At 38.2% G+C, this 15,701-nt stretch overlaps 1 long non-coding RNA gene across 1 annotated transcript in view; it reads right to left on the bottom strand.

The window, feature by feature from the left end:
• LOC117804382 overlaps nt 1-14,138 on the bottom strand; it is a 43,615-nt gene extending 29,477 nt beyond the window's left edge. The window contains exons 1-2 of the long non-coding RNA XR_004628742.1: nt 14,023-14,138; nt 3,271-3,349 (exon numbers count right to left, since the gene is read on the bottom strand). This is a non-coding gene — a long non-coding RNA (uncharacterized LOC117804382). The remainder of the gene's footprint in view (nt 1-3,270; nt 3,350-14,022) is intronic.
• Nucleotides 14,139-15,701: the final 1,563 nt, after the last annotated feature.

The following is a 15,701-nucleotide window of genomic DNA, read 5'->3' as shown; positions in this document are numbered from 1 at the left end:
TCATGATGACCAAGGATTCTCTTGGATAGTTTTATGGCTCTGATATCCACTTGCACTTAAGTATGAGCTAAATTATTAACTTTTTGCTTGACAGCAGAAAACAAATTCTAACAAAGGATAATAAAAGATTAAAATAGAGATGCACATGTCAAATTGAGGAGTAAAGGGGCATGATGTTATGATGGATGCAACCTATTCTTCAATATGTATTTGGAAAGAGCAAGACATTGATGATGCACATGTGGCAGAATGTTAACAACTGGTGAATCTGGATAAAGGATATTTTGGAGTTACTTCCCCCACCAAGAGAATCAAGGCCTCCTTGCAGTCCGATAAGTGGCCAAACATTTATTATTTCAATTTGAATTAATTTTTTCTTGCTGAGACTGAACACGTATCTGCTCATATATTTTGGTTGTTTGGTCCTTTGTGAACAGCTTATTTTTGACATTTTTCTATTGGATTGATCTTCACCTTTTTAATTTGTAAGAATATTTAAATATTAAGGATATTAACTGTATTTCTGCTATACATATTGCAAATATTTTTCCCTTGCTTTTCATATGCTGTTTAGCTTTATTTATAGTGTTTTGCCTAGAGAAGTTTTATATTGCTGTGTAGTTAAATCAGTTCATATTCACACTTACGGTTTCTGGCCTTATTACTGTACTTAAAAAGTCCTCCTTTTCTTCAAATTGCATATATATTCTCCAAATGTTCTCCTGAACTTTTTATAGCTGTATTTTACTGTGAAGTTTTTAATTTACATGCAGTTTTAATCTATGCATGATGTGAAGTAGACAGCAGATTAATGCAAAATTTTGGTGAATTTATTTTTTGGTGAATTAACTTAGTTAAAAAATCATATAATTCTAAATCAAAAAATATGCCTTAAGGTTTCTGGTTAGTTCTAACCTACATTGTGGGACAAGTGCATGGCCATCTAGGTGAAAGATATTCTATACATTCTAAGCATTATTGGGGGTAAAAGTGCAACGTTTTCTCCCTAAAGCAGAATTCCCAACCTTGAATGTACATGGGAATCGCCTGTTTTTTAAAATGCTGATGCCAGTCCCCAGAGATTCTGATTTCATTGGTCTGGGCCTACCTATCCATGATTTTAAAATCTCCCCAGGTGATTATGTAACCCAGAGCTGAGGTTGAGACCGCCGCACTGGCGCTTCTAGGTGATGTCTAACTGATGTCATTAGCTGTGATTCAAGTAAAGTTGTGTGTCTAAATTTTAGTTCTAAAACCCTCCCATCTCTGGCTCTAATCTTAACTGATGAGAGCCCAGAGAAACCACTAGGACCTTGGTGCTGAGTCGGAAATAATCTTCACCTCCTTCGGGGTGCATTGTGTAGACAATGGATTTAACAGATTTGAAGAGGTGATGTGTCTACGGGTTTTCAGGATAATTTCCTGTGAGAAAGCAAATTTACCTTAGCATATACCTTAGAAGTATATGAACTTATCTTAAAATAATAGAAAGGCTTACCTGAGAAGTGTAACTTTTACTACGATTTCTTCGAAGATTCAAAATCAGGGACTTCTGTAAGAGCTTTGTAATCTTCTTCGAAGATTCAAAATCAGGGACTTCTGTAAGAGCTTTGGCACAGGGGTGCCTGGGTGGCGCAGTCGTTAAGCATCTGCCTTCGGCTCAGGGCGTGATCCCGGCATTATGGGATCCAGCCCCACATCAGGCTCCTCCACTGGAAGCCTGCTTTTTTCTCTCTCACTCCCCCTGTTTGTGNTTGCTTGTGTTCCCTCTCTCGTGGGCTGTCTCTCTCTGTCAGATAAGTAAATAAAATCTTAAAAAAAAAACAAAACAAAACAAAAAAAACTCTGGCACAGATGTGTTCATGTTTCATTTCCTTTTTATGTAAAGTAACATAACCTACAAATTGTGGACTTTAGAGGAATTTTATTTTCTGTATTTGTCAAGAATTTTTTTTTTTACAATGAATGCATATTACTTTTATCATCAGAAAACATGTTTTAATTAAAATTTACATTTATATGATATGATCACAAATCTAAAAAATACGCAGAAAGAAATACATTTGTTATTAGTTGTTGCCTCCAGACAGTTGGGACTATGAGCAATTAATTTTTTCCCTCTTGCTGTGTTTTTATACTTTCTAAATTTTCTGGCATAATCATGTATTATTTCTATAAAGGAAAATATGTATTTAAACTAATTAAAAATTTATAATGGGTTCATTTAAATCATCCAAGTACTCTCAGTAACTTTTATTTTGTAAAACCCATTCAAACATTTATGTAGTATTCTGTTAAAAAAGGATTTTATTTTTTGATTTAAATTCTTCACAATTTAAATAACTGTTTCATTCTCAAGGGGAGAAATTTTGTTCTTTCTTTTTTTCTAAAGATTTTCTTTTTATTTGATTTAAGTTCTTCACAATTTAAATTATCGTTTCATTCTCAAGAGGAGAAATTTTGTTTTTCTTTCTTTTTTAAATAAAGATTTTATTTATTTATTTGAGAGAGAGANTCCAAGTACTCTCAGTAACTTTTATTTTGTAAAACCCATTCAAACATTTATGTAGTATTCTGTTAAAAAAGGATTTTATTTTTTGATTTAAATTCTTCACAATTTAAATAACTGTTTCATTCTCAAGGGGAGAAATTTTGTTCTTTCTTTTTTTCTAAAGATTTTCTTTTTATTTGATTTAAGTTCTTCACAATTTAAATTATCGTTTCATTCTCAAGAGGAGAAATTTTGTTTTTCTTTCTTTTTTAAATAAAGATTTTATTTATTTATTTGAGAGAGAGAGAGCGAGAGAGAGCATGAATATTGGAGAGGGGCAGAGGGAGAGGGAGAAGCAGAGTCCCCACTGAGCAGGGAGCCTGCCCTGTGGGGCTGCATCCCAGGATCCCTGAGATCATGACCCGAGCAGAAGGCAGACTCTTAACGGAGCCACCCAGGTGCCCTAGAATCTTGTTTTTCTATCTTGATATTTTCATGTAAGGAGGTATTATCATGAGCCCTTTTGGTATTTTTTCTCCTTTTTTCACTTTTTTCTCTCTTTCTTTAAGCCTCTTTTTCAAAGGGGGACTGCTAATGTGAAAGTCAAGCGTCAACTGGGTCCTAGTTGTAGGCAGCAGCCTCACATACCGAGCCTGCCCCCACCTCATGGATGGGTCAGGACCAGATATTCCCCATGGTGTGATGTGTGTGATGGTCTTGTGTGATGTGCACATCCAGGCTAGGAAGGAGACAGACCCACCTGTCTGCCCTGTACTCACCAGGGTGGCTGTCAAGGCAGTTTGCGGTCCTCCATTCTCGTAGTCTCTTTGTCCATCTAGCTCTTCATCTCAGTGGCTCCTGAGGAAAAAAGGAGGAAGCACGAAGCCTCATTTTGGTCTAAGCCCAAACCTTATTTGCTATTCCATCGTCACCAAGGTGTCCTGTAGGCTTAGATTACTGTGCCTCCAATAATAGGGCTGTACTGTTTTCTTCACGTATGTACCAATGGTTTATGTTTATGGGCTACTGGAGCAAAATCTGGAAAGGGAGTAGAAAGGGAATAGAGGAAGAGTAAATTGTTGGTACCCCCAGCTTTTTTTCTTTCTTTCTTTCTTTTCCTTCCTTCCTTCCTTCCTTCCTCTTTCTTTCTGTCTTTTTCTTTCTTTTCTTTTCTTTCTTTCAAGATTTTATTTATTTATTTGACAGAGAAAGAGACAGAGGGAACTCAAGCAGGAGGAGTGGGAGAGGAAGAAGCAGGCTCATAGCGGAGGAGCCTGATGTGGGGCTCAATCCCAGAANTCTTTTCTTTCTTTCAAGATTTTATTTATTTATTTGACAGAGGAAGAGACAGCCAGCGAGAGAGGGAACACAAGCAGGAGGAGTGGGAGAGGAAGAAGCAGGCTCATAGCGGAGGAGCCTGATGTGGGGCTCAATCCCAGAACGCCGGGATCATGCCCTGAGCCAAAGGCAGATGCTTAACGACTGAGCCACCCAGGCGCCCCACCCCCGCTTTTCATACATTCTCCTAGAAGCATTTCATGGGTGACATCCAGCAAATATTTATGGGGTGTCTACTTTGGAGTAGACCAAAGTCCTCTAAGAGTTCAAAATCTAAGTGTGCATAAGTGGGGGTGAGCACGCTTGACTCTATGTGTATGCTCAAACCTGCACTCAACTAATTACAATGCAATGCGGTGATAGAAGAAATATTAGCAAAGAGCAATAAGAACAGAGAGAAGGGGGCATTTGACTTCACCTCTTAGTTTATGCCAGACTTCCATTTTCAGTAGGAGATTTGACAAGTGTGCTTAGCAGCCCGTTGTAGACGTATCTGACAACACATCAAGAGATTTGGGTCTGTTCTGCCACTGGGACACCTTTTGTCTATGGGCCTCGTTTTCCTATTTTGGTGACAAAGAATGTTGGAGTTGGCTTTCCATGATTCCTTATAAAATGCTGTGATTTGTTCCTTTCAGGAGATGAACAACAAACTGTAATTGGCAATTCACTGCCAATCACAGCACATACTATCTTTGAGTCAAAAGACACCTTAGAAGCCATCTGGTACAGCCCTCTTCAGAGAAGGAAACCAGCATCCAGAGGATGAATATTTTGTCCAAAATCAGAGCCATTCTTGGTCCCTAGGTTTCCTCATGTTAGTCCAGCTGAATTACTTAGACTAGGAGAACAGAAGTGGGTTAAGAGTGGCTGGACTAGGGGACACCTGCTTGGCACAGTCAGTTGAGCAACCAACTCTTGGTGTTGGCTCAGGTTGTGATCTCAGGGTGGTGAGATCGAGCCCCACATTGGGCCCCGTGCTTGGCAAGGAGTTTGTTGAGACTTGCTCTCCCTCTGCCCCTCCCCACTGTGTGCTTTCTGTCTATAAAATAAATAAATCAATCTTCAAAAAAAAAAGTTGCTAGATTGAATGCCCAATAGAATTTGACTGAACATGATCAGTATAAAACAAATGCATGCAATCCAAGGGATTTCAGGTAAGATACATTCCCTTGAACAATCAACTGGACATTCTTGGCAGGAGGTAGTAAATGTGATTGGGGAAAAATCTGTGAATACCATTCTTTCTGTGCTCCAGAAATGTCACCCTTCTCAGGAATGTGATTAACTGGGTGTTTAGAAACATAAAAAAGCACGTGAAATAGACTGCTAAGATACTGAAAATTTTCCTCTATTCATTTTAAAACGAATAGCATGTTTACAGCAGATTAAGTAAAAGGCATACTATTGGGTTTTGGTGAGCTTGGTGTTCTCTCTTGATTTGTTTCTTGATTTTATCAGTAACTTCCAGGTGAATTTTAAGTACAGAGTCAATAAGTGTGAATTGCTCCAAGCAGTGTGTCATGCTGGAAAAAATAAAGGACAGAGCCATCAAATAAAGTTCTGGTTTAAAATAGATTAAGTCTAGCAAAGATCAATTTGTTTAAATATTAAGTGAGCCCAAGCACCAAATTCACTCCTGTGCCCTCTGACTTTGCTCTCAGTTGGCCTCCTCCTTGTCCCCATCCAAGAACAGCATGGACAGCTGTGGTAGAAAACAGGGTGTGTCTCTGGCTATGGGGCTCAAATGCCACATGCTAGATTCTCTCTCATCGTGGCATTTGAGGTTGAGATCCACACATTGGCTTTGTTCCCCAGGCAGCTGGGAGGTTGTGTGGGGTCACAGGGTTCTCACATGGGTGCTCAGCTTCACCTTCCCAGTGGCCTCATTTCCTCCTAGGGTAGAAGTGATGCACCTCCGTTCCCCTTTAGGATTCCTCAGAATTTCCCAAATGATGAGGTGGGGTTTTACCTGGAGTTGATGCCATATTTGGGGCATGACTTCTGTGGGGGAAAGGCACTTTACATAACTATCACCTTCACAGAGGATTTTTCTGGTTTTGGGTTTTGGGAAGCTATCTGGCTGTGGGCAGATTTTTGAGTCTCTGTATTTGCATGTGTGTGTTCATACACACACAAATGCACGCATGCATACTGCAAGATGTTTTCCTCTGCTGCTTTTTTACTTTTCACCTGGTAGTCATTCGTTTCTTCACTTGACAGACACTGAGTGTCTGCTCTGTGCCAGGCACTGTCTCTTTATTGATAAGATGTGTGTTTGGTCATGTGACTTAGCAATCCGGTAGGAGTACTTTGGAGTACTTCCCTCTAAGATAATTAACTTTAAATAGAAATAAGCCATCCATATGAAAAGATGCTCAACTTCATTCCCCATCAGAGAAATACACATCAAAACTACAATGAGATAGCATCTCAAACCTGTCAGAATGGCTAAAACCAACAACACAAGAAACACTAGGTGTTGGTGAGAATGTGGAGAAAGGGGAACCTTCTTGCACTGTTGGTGGGAATGCAGACTGGTGCACTGACTATGGAAAATAGTATGGCCTTTCCTCAAAAAGTTAAAAATAAAACTACCCTATGATCCAGCAATTGCACTACTAGGTATTTATTCAAAGAATACAAAAATACTAATTCAAAGGGATACATGCACCCCAATGTTTATAGCAGCATTATCTACAGTAGCCAAATTGTCCATCAACTGATGAATAAAGAAAATGTGGTATATACGTGTATATATATGTATGTATATGCACATATATTATATATAACGGAATATTACTCAGCCATAAAATGCCATATATGGTAGATATGTGTATATGTATTATATACACAATGGAATATTACTCAGCCATAAAAACGAACGAAATCTTGCCATTTGCAATTATGTGGAAGGAGCTAGAGAGTATAATGCTAAGTCAAGTAAGTCAGAAAAGACAAATACCATATAATTTCACTCATGTGGAATTTTGTTTTTAGATTTTATTATATTTATTTATTTTGAGAGAGCAAGAGTGAGAGTGAGAGAGAGCGAGCTCAGGGGAGCAAGGGAGGGGCAAAGGGAGAGGAAGAGAATCTGTAGCAGATTCCACACTGGTCATAGAGCCTAAACTGGGACGCAATCTCAACCTTAGCTGAAACCAAGAGTTCGATGCTTAACTGAATGAGCCACCCAGGAGCCCCTCACTCATGTGGAATTTAAGAAACAAAACAAATGAGCATAGGGAAAAAAGAGAGAGAGGCAAATCAAGAAACAGACTCTTAACTACAGAGAACAAACTGTTGGTTACCAGAGGGGAGGTGGGAGCGGCATGGGTTAAACAGGTGATGGGGATTAAGGAGGGCACTTACCACGAGCACTGGGTGTTGTATATAAGTGTTAAATCATTAAATTGTACATCTGAAATGAATATTACGCTGTATGTTGACTAAGAGGAATTTAAATAAATACTTAAAAAAAACAAGCCAGTCAACAAGGAGTAATAATTTTAGAGAGTCATAAAGGAAATGGGAAATGTATAATATCCAGGTACTATTCCCAGCATCAGCTTTCTTAGTTATGTGATCATGAGTTAATTAATGTAGTTGATCTTTTCCTCAGAGTGAAGTTTTTTGGTTTCAGAAGTATAATGTGATTCCTGTGGTGCTGCAAGTATACCAATTTTCAGATAAATGCCAAGTCTATTATAAATATTTTTCAAATCCAGAAGACCTTGTAATTTCATTGATACATTAAAAAATTATTTCTAACTTTTGATTCTATGCTTTTGGTATACCTCTCTGTAAATGTGTGAGATAAAAAATTATGGTTTTCCCCATAAATGTAAAAGTCTTCAATCTACGGCCACAATTTCTGCCTTTGTCTTTTAATACTTGGGCCAATATAATCCAGATTTGACTATCATCTTGGGGTCTATATTCTCTACTCTAGGCACTTTTTCTCAAAGAATGGTGACTCATGAGACCAGTTGTTCTTGTTGAAGACTCAGATGTAGATAAAGATTATTATGTATCTAATATTTGGTCACAGGAAACGTTCCACGTGGAAATTTGTCATAAAGCTCCATAATCATATTACCTTACTAGTTTAACACTTATTATAGCAGAGAGAAACATTTAACACTATTAAGAAGACAAGCTTGATAGGAAGTGATGGAAAGTCTCGTCTGGAAGAGACACAGTGGTGGGCCAACTCCAAATATTCTCAAAAGGAATTTTAAGGGAAATGCTTTAGTAAATCTGTATGTGTACATAAAAAATGGACTGAAAAGAAACTAGTTAAGGAAAGTAGAGCTATGAAATTATGTGAAACAGTACTAAGTGCATGTTTCCACCCACATATGCCTAATTTCAAGAATTACATCAAGTAAACATCTACTTAGTAATTGTCAGGGAAAAACTATCCTGTCAAGTCTTCTTATGTTTCTCCTCCTATGTTGGAAACAGGTAATATGTTGGATAAAAATTAATTTGCTAACAATGGGCAAGACAGAGCTTTGAAATGTTAAACCAAGCATCCTTTGGAGAATCACTTTACCTTATGTCCCAGTTTCTAAATAGAATGTATTGTTTTGGATTCCTGAATATTCTTGACATGAACTACTGAGGCTGATGGAGAATCCCTACCTGTGAGGTCTTGAATTCCAGGTGGAATTTTGAGTAGTTTAAGTGTGGCTCTGTCAGAGTCAAGGAACCATACTAAGGGAATTACATTCTAAATGTAATTTTCCTTTTAGTATATAAGGCAGTCCAAAGGAGAGTATTATTAGAGGCAGCACACCTGAGGGCAGGGTTTTTAGGTTGTAAGAGAACTCAACATAATGCTTTTCATCCGAAGGTCAGTGGGTATCTTACCGAGTCTCCTTTGAAACGACAACTTTAGGCCTTAGAGATTGGGACCGGCTGGGATTGTGGAAGGATCAACACCCCTTTGGCTACAGATTTATTACACCAAACTTGGAAGAGGAGAAGAAAAAACATAAAAAAGAAATGGCTAGTTCAAAGCCCAAATTTCTATTTTATGTATGTAAGATATCCAGGTTGCTAAAAGATTACCACGGTTTTCAGTCATGCTAGATGGTGGTTCTTTGTGTAGCCTGTTCAACAGTGTTGTGCCAGCCAACAGGAAGAGAGGCCAGACTCACAGAAGGTGTTTGTTTAGAAGAAAGCAGCACTAATGACCCACACCACCTCTTGAATTTGTGTTCTATCACAGAAAGCCTTATCAGTTCAGTAATTCAATTTCTCTATCAAGATATTGTAATTATGTTTAATTTTGTAAGGTATACAACTGTGATCTCCTATTTTAATGTTGGTTTTTCAATAAAGTTTTGGTTATGGGCAAAAAATAAATAGAATAAAATTACAACTTTTTTTTTTAAGATTATTTATTTATTTGATAGAGAGAGACAGCCAGCAAGAGAGGGAACACAAGCAGGTGGAGTGGGAGAGGAAGAAGCAGGCTCCCAGCAGGGCAGGGAACCCGTTGCAGGCTCGCCAAGGGCAGACGCTTAATGACTGAGCCACCTAGGCACCCCAGAATGAAATTACAACTTTAAACACCAAATCTTAACTTAAAAATGAGGGAAAACCTCTAATCTTACTGCCTATTCAAATAAATTATCAGTTTTTCTGTATCTCTTATCTGTTTTACAAAATAATTAATACTGTAATTGAAGGACAGGTAAGAGTTTTTTTTATTGGATAGAAAAAGAGGATTTTTCTATTAATATTGTGGTAAACATGTCCCTTTTAATGAGTATGTCATATTCTCATAATAATTTTTTAACTATTTCTGTTATTGTAAATGAAAACTCTAATTTTTGCTACCATGAATAACATGACAATACCTTTTTGTATGATTATAACTTCTTTTTTTAGTAGCGAGATTATTCCTTTAGGGAGAAATTGCCAAGACTGAGATTACATGGTGAACGCCTATGAATATTTTTATGGTTCTGAAACGTGTTGCCAAGTGCTTGCTAAAAGGGTTGTACCAAATGCAAGTTGGCTTTTAAAGGTCAGACTTATTTTGATACAAGATCAACATATGTGCTATATTAAACTAACCATTTATCAAATGGTGAGAAACAAAATATATCATTTCCTAATACATAGAATATAATCCAGGAATCATGCCAAAGTCTGCCATATCGTGAATGGGCCAGGCAATCACAAATCTCAGTTCTGTTCGTATTGGTCATAATTCTAAAGTGGATCCCTTCTAGAAGTCACATTTTGGACAAGCTGTGGCCTGATGCCCAGAGAAGATAATCTCAATGCTTCTTTTTGCCTCAGCACACATAGTAGGAGGACCAAGGCTGTAGTTTTACTTGTATATATGCATAGTGAGCTCAATTTTATTTTGTTATCTCTTTCATTTGAGAGGATTGAGAATGAAGATTACAGCTAGTTCCCAAACTCTCTGGAAACAAGGTAATTTTCCTTTTAAGAAGTCAGGCAGTCAGATTCTGACGCATAGTTTAAAAATACACAGGCACGAGCAGTTCTATCTGTACAATGCCATAGTTGTATAATTTTGTTATTCTTGGTTTAGCAGATACATTGAATGAAAGGGCTAAAATGAATACATAAATGCATCCAGGGAACTGGAGCCATAGGTGACCTAAGAGAGAATGAACCCTTACCATGGCATAGATTTAATTCAGGTGAATGATCACAGGATATGAGATGCAGTGTTTTAACAACTGCCCCAGGATGTCTTGGTCTCAGCAAAAGTGGCTAAATCCCTTCCTCTCTTCTTTCTCTAATATACGTAAAGTCTTTGCGCAGAGTTTGGAATAACACCATTTATTTGTTATTCCACAAACACTCGCATTCATTCTTCAGGTTGTTTTCTTACATTCTCATTTGACTTCCCTGTCTTGCGTACTGAATTAAACTTCCTGGATAATCAGGTTATCTGTTTATTTAATGTAATGGCTGCCCCTTTTTTCTTATTGTCTCCAGGCACATCTTTATGGATCACTGAAAAAGATGACTTCGTTTCTCAAACAACACAACCAGCAGCCACAGGGACCTCATCAGGTGGAATTCTCAATGCAGGGGAGACATCAAGTTGGCAAAAGGGAACAGAAGGATGGATATGGTAGCCCACATTTTCCTGTAGGTGCCCTGGTCTCAGAAGCTGGCACGGGGTGGGGGGGGATGGGCGCCCATCTTAGCATTGTTAGCAAAATAAAAGAAGCCCTAGAGACCAGAGGTTTAGGCACAAGTTCTACAGTCAGACAGACTTAGGGTGTGTTTCTCAATCACTTGATAGCATCTCCATTACTCAACAGCTCTGAGACTTTGGGCAAGATCCTGAACTTCTCCAACCTCAGATTTACCTTCCATAAAAGGAGTTAATGTCTACTTTTCATAGGGCCGGGTAGAGGTTTTCTTTTCCAGTCTTTTTCCTGATGATGGCTCCTGACTGACGGCAAGCAAAGGTAGCTGATATTTGAGAAAAAAACATGACTTTGTATCTTATTTTTAATTTTACTTCTGGTATTGTGGGTGAAACATTAGGATTTGGACTCACTAAAAAAAACTCCTTATATAATGAATTATTTAGGAAGGGTGCAGGATACAAGGTCCATATAGAAAATTCAATTTCATTTCTATAAAAGAGCAATAAAAAGTAGAAAATAAAATTGAAAAACTATTCATTTACCGGAATATTCAAAAACATAAAATACAAATAAATTTAACAAAAATATGTAAAGCTCTACACTGAAAAGTGAAAAACACTGATGAGAGAAATTAAACACTTAAAATAAATGGTCATAGATTGGAAGACTTAGTATTGTTAAGATGTCAGTTCTTCCCAAACTGAACTATATATTCAGTGAATATACATGTGGAGAAAAAGAAACTTATACTCCAACCTTACATAATATACAAAAATTAGTAAAGATGAATCACAAACCACAACATAAATGTTAAAATCTAAAAATGCCTAAAAAAACCCAGGAGAATATATTGAGCCTGGAATAGGGGACAATTTATCAGAGAGAACATATACAAAAAAAATGTAACCATAAAGAAAAAAATTAATAACTCGGACTTCATCAGAGTTTTGCTCATCAATGACACTGTAAAGAAAATGAATGGACAAGCCAGGGACTGGGAGAACATATTTGTAATATGTAGATTTGACATACCTATTTATATATTTGTAGTACATAGATATGAATTTATATCCAGAACATATACAAAGAGCTATAAATCAATAAAACAAAAAAATGAAAAATAACCCAATAAAGAAATGGGCAAAAGATATGACTACACATCTCACAAAAGATACATGATCAATTAACATATGCAAAAAAGGTCAACACCATTATTCATCAGGGAAAGGCATATTAAAATTGCAATGTAATATTAAATCACACTTATTAAAATATTTAAAATTTAAAAGATGACAATACCAGGTGTGGGTGAGGATGTGGGACAACCAGAACTCACAGGCATTACTGGTGACAGTATAAAATGGAGCAGCACCGTCAGAAAAATGTCTGGCAGCTTCTTATAAAGTTAAACATATACTTAACCTATGAACCAGCAATTAGGTATTAACAGAACAGAAATAAAAACATTCATTGAGCCAAACCTAAAAACAATCCAAAAGTCCATTGACAGGGGAATGGATAAACAAACTATGACATATTCATACTAAAGAATACTCCCTACGATAAAAAGAAATACCAATACATGCAAGATGGATGAATGTCAAAAACATGTCAGATAAAAGAAGTCAGATACAAAAGTGAACCTACTATATGACTGCATTCATATCACGTTCAAGAACAGCCAAAACTAACCTATGATAGACATCAGAACAATGGATGCCTGTGGATGTGGGTGGGACTGACTGGAGGGAGCACAGGGGCATTTAGGTGGTAATGGAAACATTTTTCATCTTGGTCATTGTGTTGGTTTACTGTATATATAGATTTGCCAAAACTCATTAGATTTTTATACCTAAGATCTGTTCTCTTGACATAAATTTTATTTTAATAAAAATAAAAAACGAATGCATCTCAATTGCAAGTCAGGCTGGGAAAACCAAATGAAAGCAACTTTTAATTTTGTTTCTCGGTATTTAAAAAATGTTAAGTTTATCATTTACTTAAATATTTTCCACAAAATATTTTGTACATCCTTCCAATTTTAAGTGGTAAACTATGATTATTTTCCTCTAAATAATTTCTATCCTGGTAGGTAGAAGAAAGGAAAGGAGAACTATTTCACAGTTTTATAAATATTGTAAGAACAAAGAACGAACTGCAAACTATGGTTTACATTTTCATTAGTTTCCAGCAAGTCGTTTTTTAAATTTTTATTTGAAAGAGAGAGAGCATTGTGGGGGGAGGCATGGAGGGAAGGGAGAGAGAACCTCAAGCACTCTGTGCTAGGTGCAGAGCCCAATGAGGGGCTCAATCCCACAACCGTGAGATCCTTGAGATCATGACCTGAGCCAAAATCAAGAGCGGGAGGCTTAACTGACGGAGCCCCCCAGGCGCTCCAAGCAAGTAGTTTTAATTACATGAAGTCATCTCTAGTACTCCTGTCAGCCTTCTAACAGTCTCTACTTAAGAAAAAAAAAAAAGATTTATTTGAGAGAGATGAGAGAGCGAGGGCAAGCGGGGAGGAGGTGGCGAGGGGCAGAGGGAGAGGGAGAAGCAGACTCGCCGCTGAGCAGGGAGCCCAACGTGGGACCCCATTCCAGGGCCCTGGGATCATGACCTGAGCCAAAGGCAGACGCTTAACTGGGTGAGTCACCCAGGCGTCCCCAGTCTATACTTAACGGAACTATGCTTCCTATAGATTCAGTGGAATTGAAAGGGGAAAGAGTGTATAACGGATGATAAAGAAAAAGCCAGAGTTCTTTCCTTAAACTGTAACATTTTTAGAAGTTAAAAACAGGGGCGCCTGGGTAGCTCCCACGGTTAAGCGTCTGCCTTCCAGCCTTCGGCTCAGGTCATGATCTCAGGGTCCTGGGATTGAGCCCCGCATGGGCTCAGCTTCTCCCTCTCCTCCCTGCTTGTGCTCTCCCTCGCTCTCTCTCTCTCTCTCTCCCTCCCTCGCTATCTCTCTCTCGCTCGCTATCTACTCTCTTTCTCAAATAAATAAATAAAATCTTTAAAAAAAAAAAAAGTTAAAAATACCTGAGAGCATGGTGAAGGAGGCAAGTTGGAGGAGGTCACGGATTGGACGTGATGCCAGGTGACCCGCCGGGCGGACCAGTCAGCGGGAGGCTCCCCATCTCCTCTCCACGGCTTGGAAGGTACGTTCCGCTCGTTGTTCCTGTAGCCGGAGCCATTTCAAGGATGGAACCTTGAGAGAGCAATGTGGTGCCGAGAGTGTCTGTACGATAAATGGGATTGAACCCTGCTACGGCTTCTGTATAAACTTTTAAGATTCTGGCGACTGAGCGCAGAGATCCCCTGGTCTTGCAACCTCTTACGACAAGCCTCCTAAGTAAATTCCCTTGCTTATTAAAACTGCCACCTCCCTCGCTTATCCTAAATGTGTGTAAAAAAGCAGGTATTTTATGATGAAATTGTGTAGCGCATGCTCTGTGTGGAATTCAGAGGAAAACCCAGATTCAGTGATCGACAATAACAAAAAATTGCAAGTAATTAGCCATTGTTCCAGGAAAGCCGTGGTGCCATTTCTCTTTTGTGGCTTTTTAGACTTTTGTTGCTTCAAAATTCCATTTTATTGGAAACTCACTTTCCACCTGGTCTTTCTTTCTTTTTTCTTTTTTCTTTTTTTTCCAGAGAGGGAGAGAGTGGGGGGAGGGGCAGAGGGAACAGGAGAGAATCTTCAAGTAGACTCCACACCCGGCGCAGAGCGCCCCGCCCCATGCCCTCCAGGGCTCAATCCCACAACCCTGAGATCACGACCTGAGCGGAAAGCAAGAGTCTGATGCTTAACAGACTGAGCCACCCAGGTGCCCGTCCACCTGGTCTTTCTTGACAGGGTTTTGTTTTTGTTTTTCCCTATTTTAAACTGTTTCTAAATAAAATTCTGTATTTCAGGAGTAAAAAAAAAACCCAAAAAACTGCCACCTACCAATCTGGAGTGGCCTGTCCCCTTCTTTGGTCTCTCTCCCTGCCCTTCCAGTACAGGGTTAGTTTCAGATTTCACCCAAGAAACTCCTCAGGTTGCAAACAAACAGGCAGGCTGAGATTATGAAATTAAATGCAATGCAGTCTAAAATGAGCTTTTCTTTTAATTTTAAATTTTGCTGCTGCTTTATAGAATTATAAATTATGGATTATAGATTGTTATGCTCTTTTTTATTTGTCCAGTTTCTGGAGTCTTGTTTCTTCCTCTTGGTCAGAGGAGCCTTTCTAGGTGACTGGGGTGGACTTAGCTGAAAAATGGAGCATGGGCAGGATTCGTCTTTCACTCTTGTTTGTCAAGTGCTTTTTAAAAATCTGATTTCATTTGGTAGAAGCATGGCATTACTTAATCTGTGCATTAAGCATAGCATTGCTTAACTGAATAGTGGATAGTGACTCCCCTCCTTTTCTTAAAAAAATAGACTGTTTTTATATAAGCAGTTTTAGGCTTTTAGTAAAACTGTGCAGAAAGTACAGAGAATTCCCATATTCCCCCCTCCCGCTCACTTTCCCCTAATTATTAATACCTTGCGTTGGTTGGTGTTCTATGTTTGTTATAATTGATGAGCCAATATTGATGCATATTGTTATTAACTAAAGCCCATAGTTTAGAGTTCACCCTTGTTGTTGTACCTTGTATGGGTTTTGATAAATATATAAATGTATAATGGCACCATTGTTGTATCATACAGAATAGTTTTAGTCCCCTAAAAATC

Source organism: Ailuropoda melanoleuca, chromosome 11 (genome assembly GCF_002007445.2).
Source record: "Ailuropoda melanoleuca isolate Jingjing chromosome 11, ASM200744v2, whole genome shotgun sequence".
NCBI lineage: Eukaryota > Metazoa > Chordata > Mammalia > Carnivora > Ursidae > Ailuropoda > Ailuropoda melanoleuca.
The sequence above is the reverse complement of the archived record's forward strand: the minus strand, read 5'-3'. Positions and strand labels throughout refer to the sequence as shown.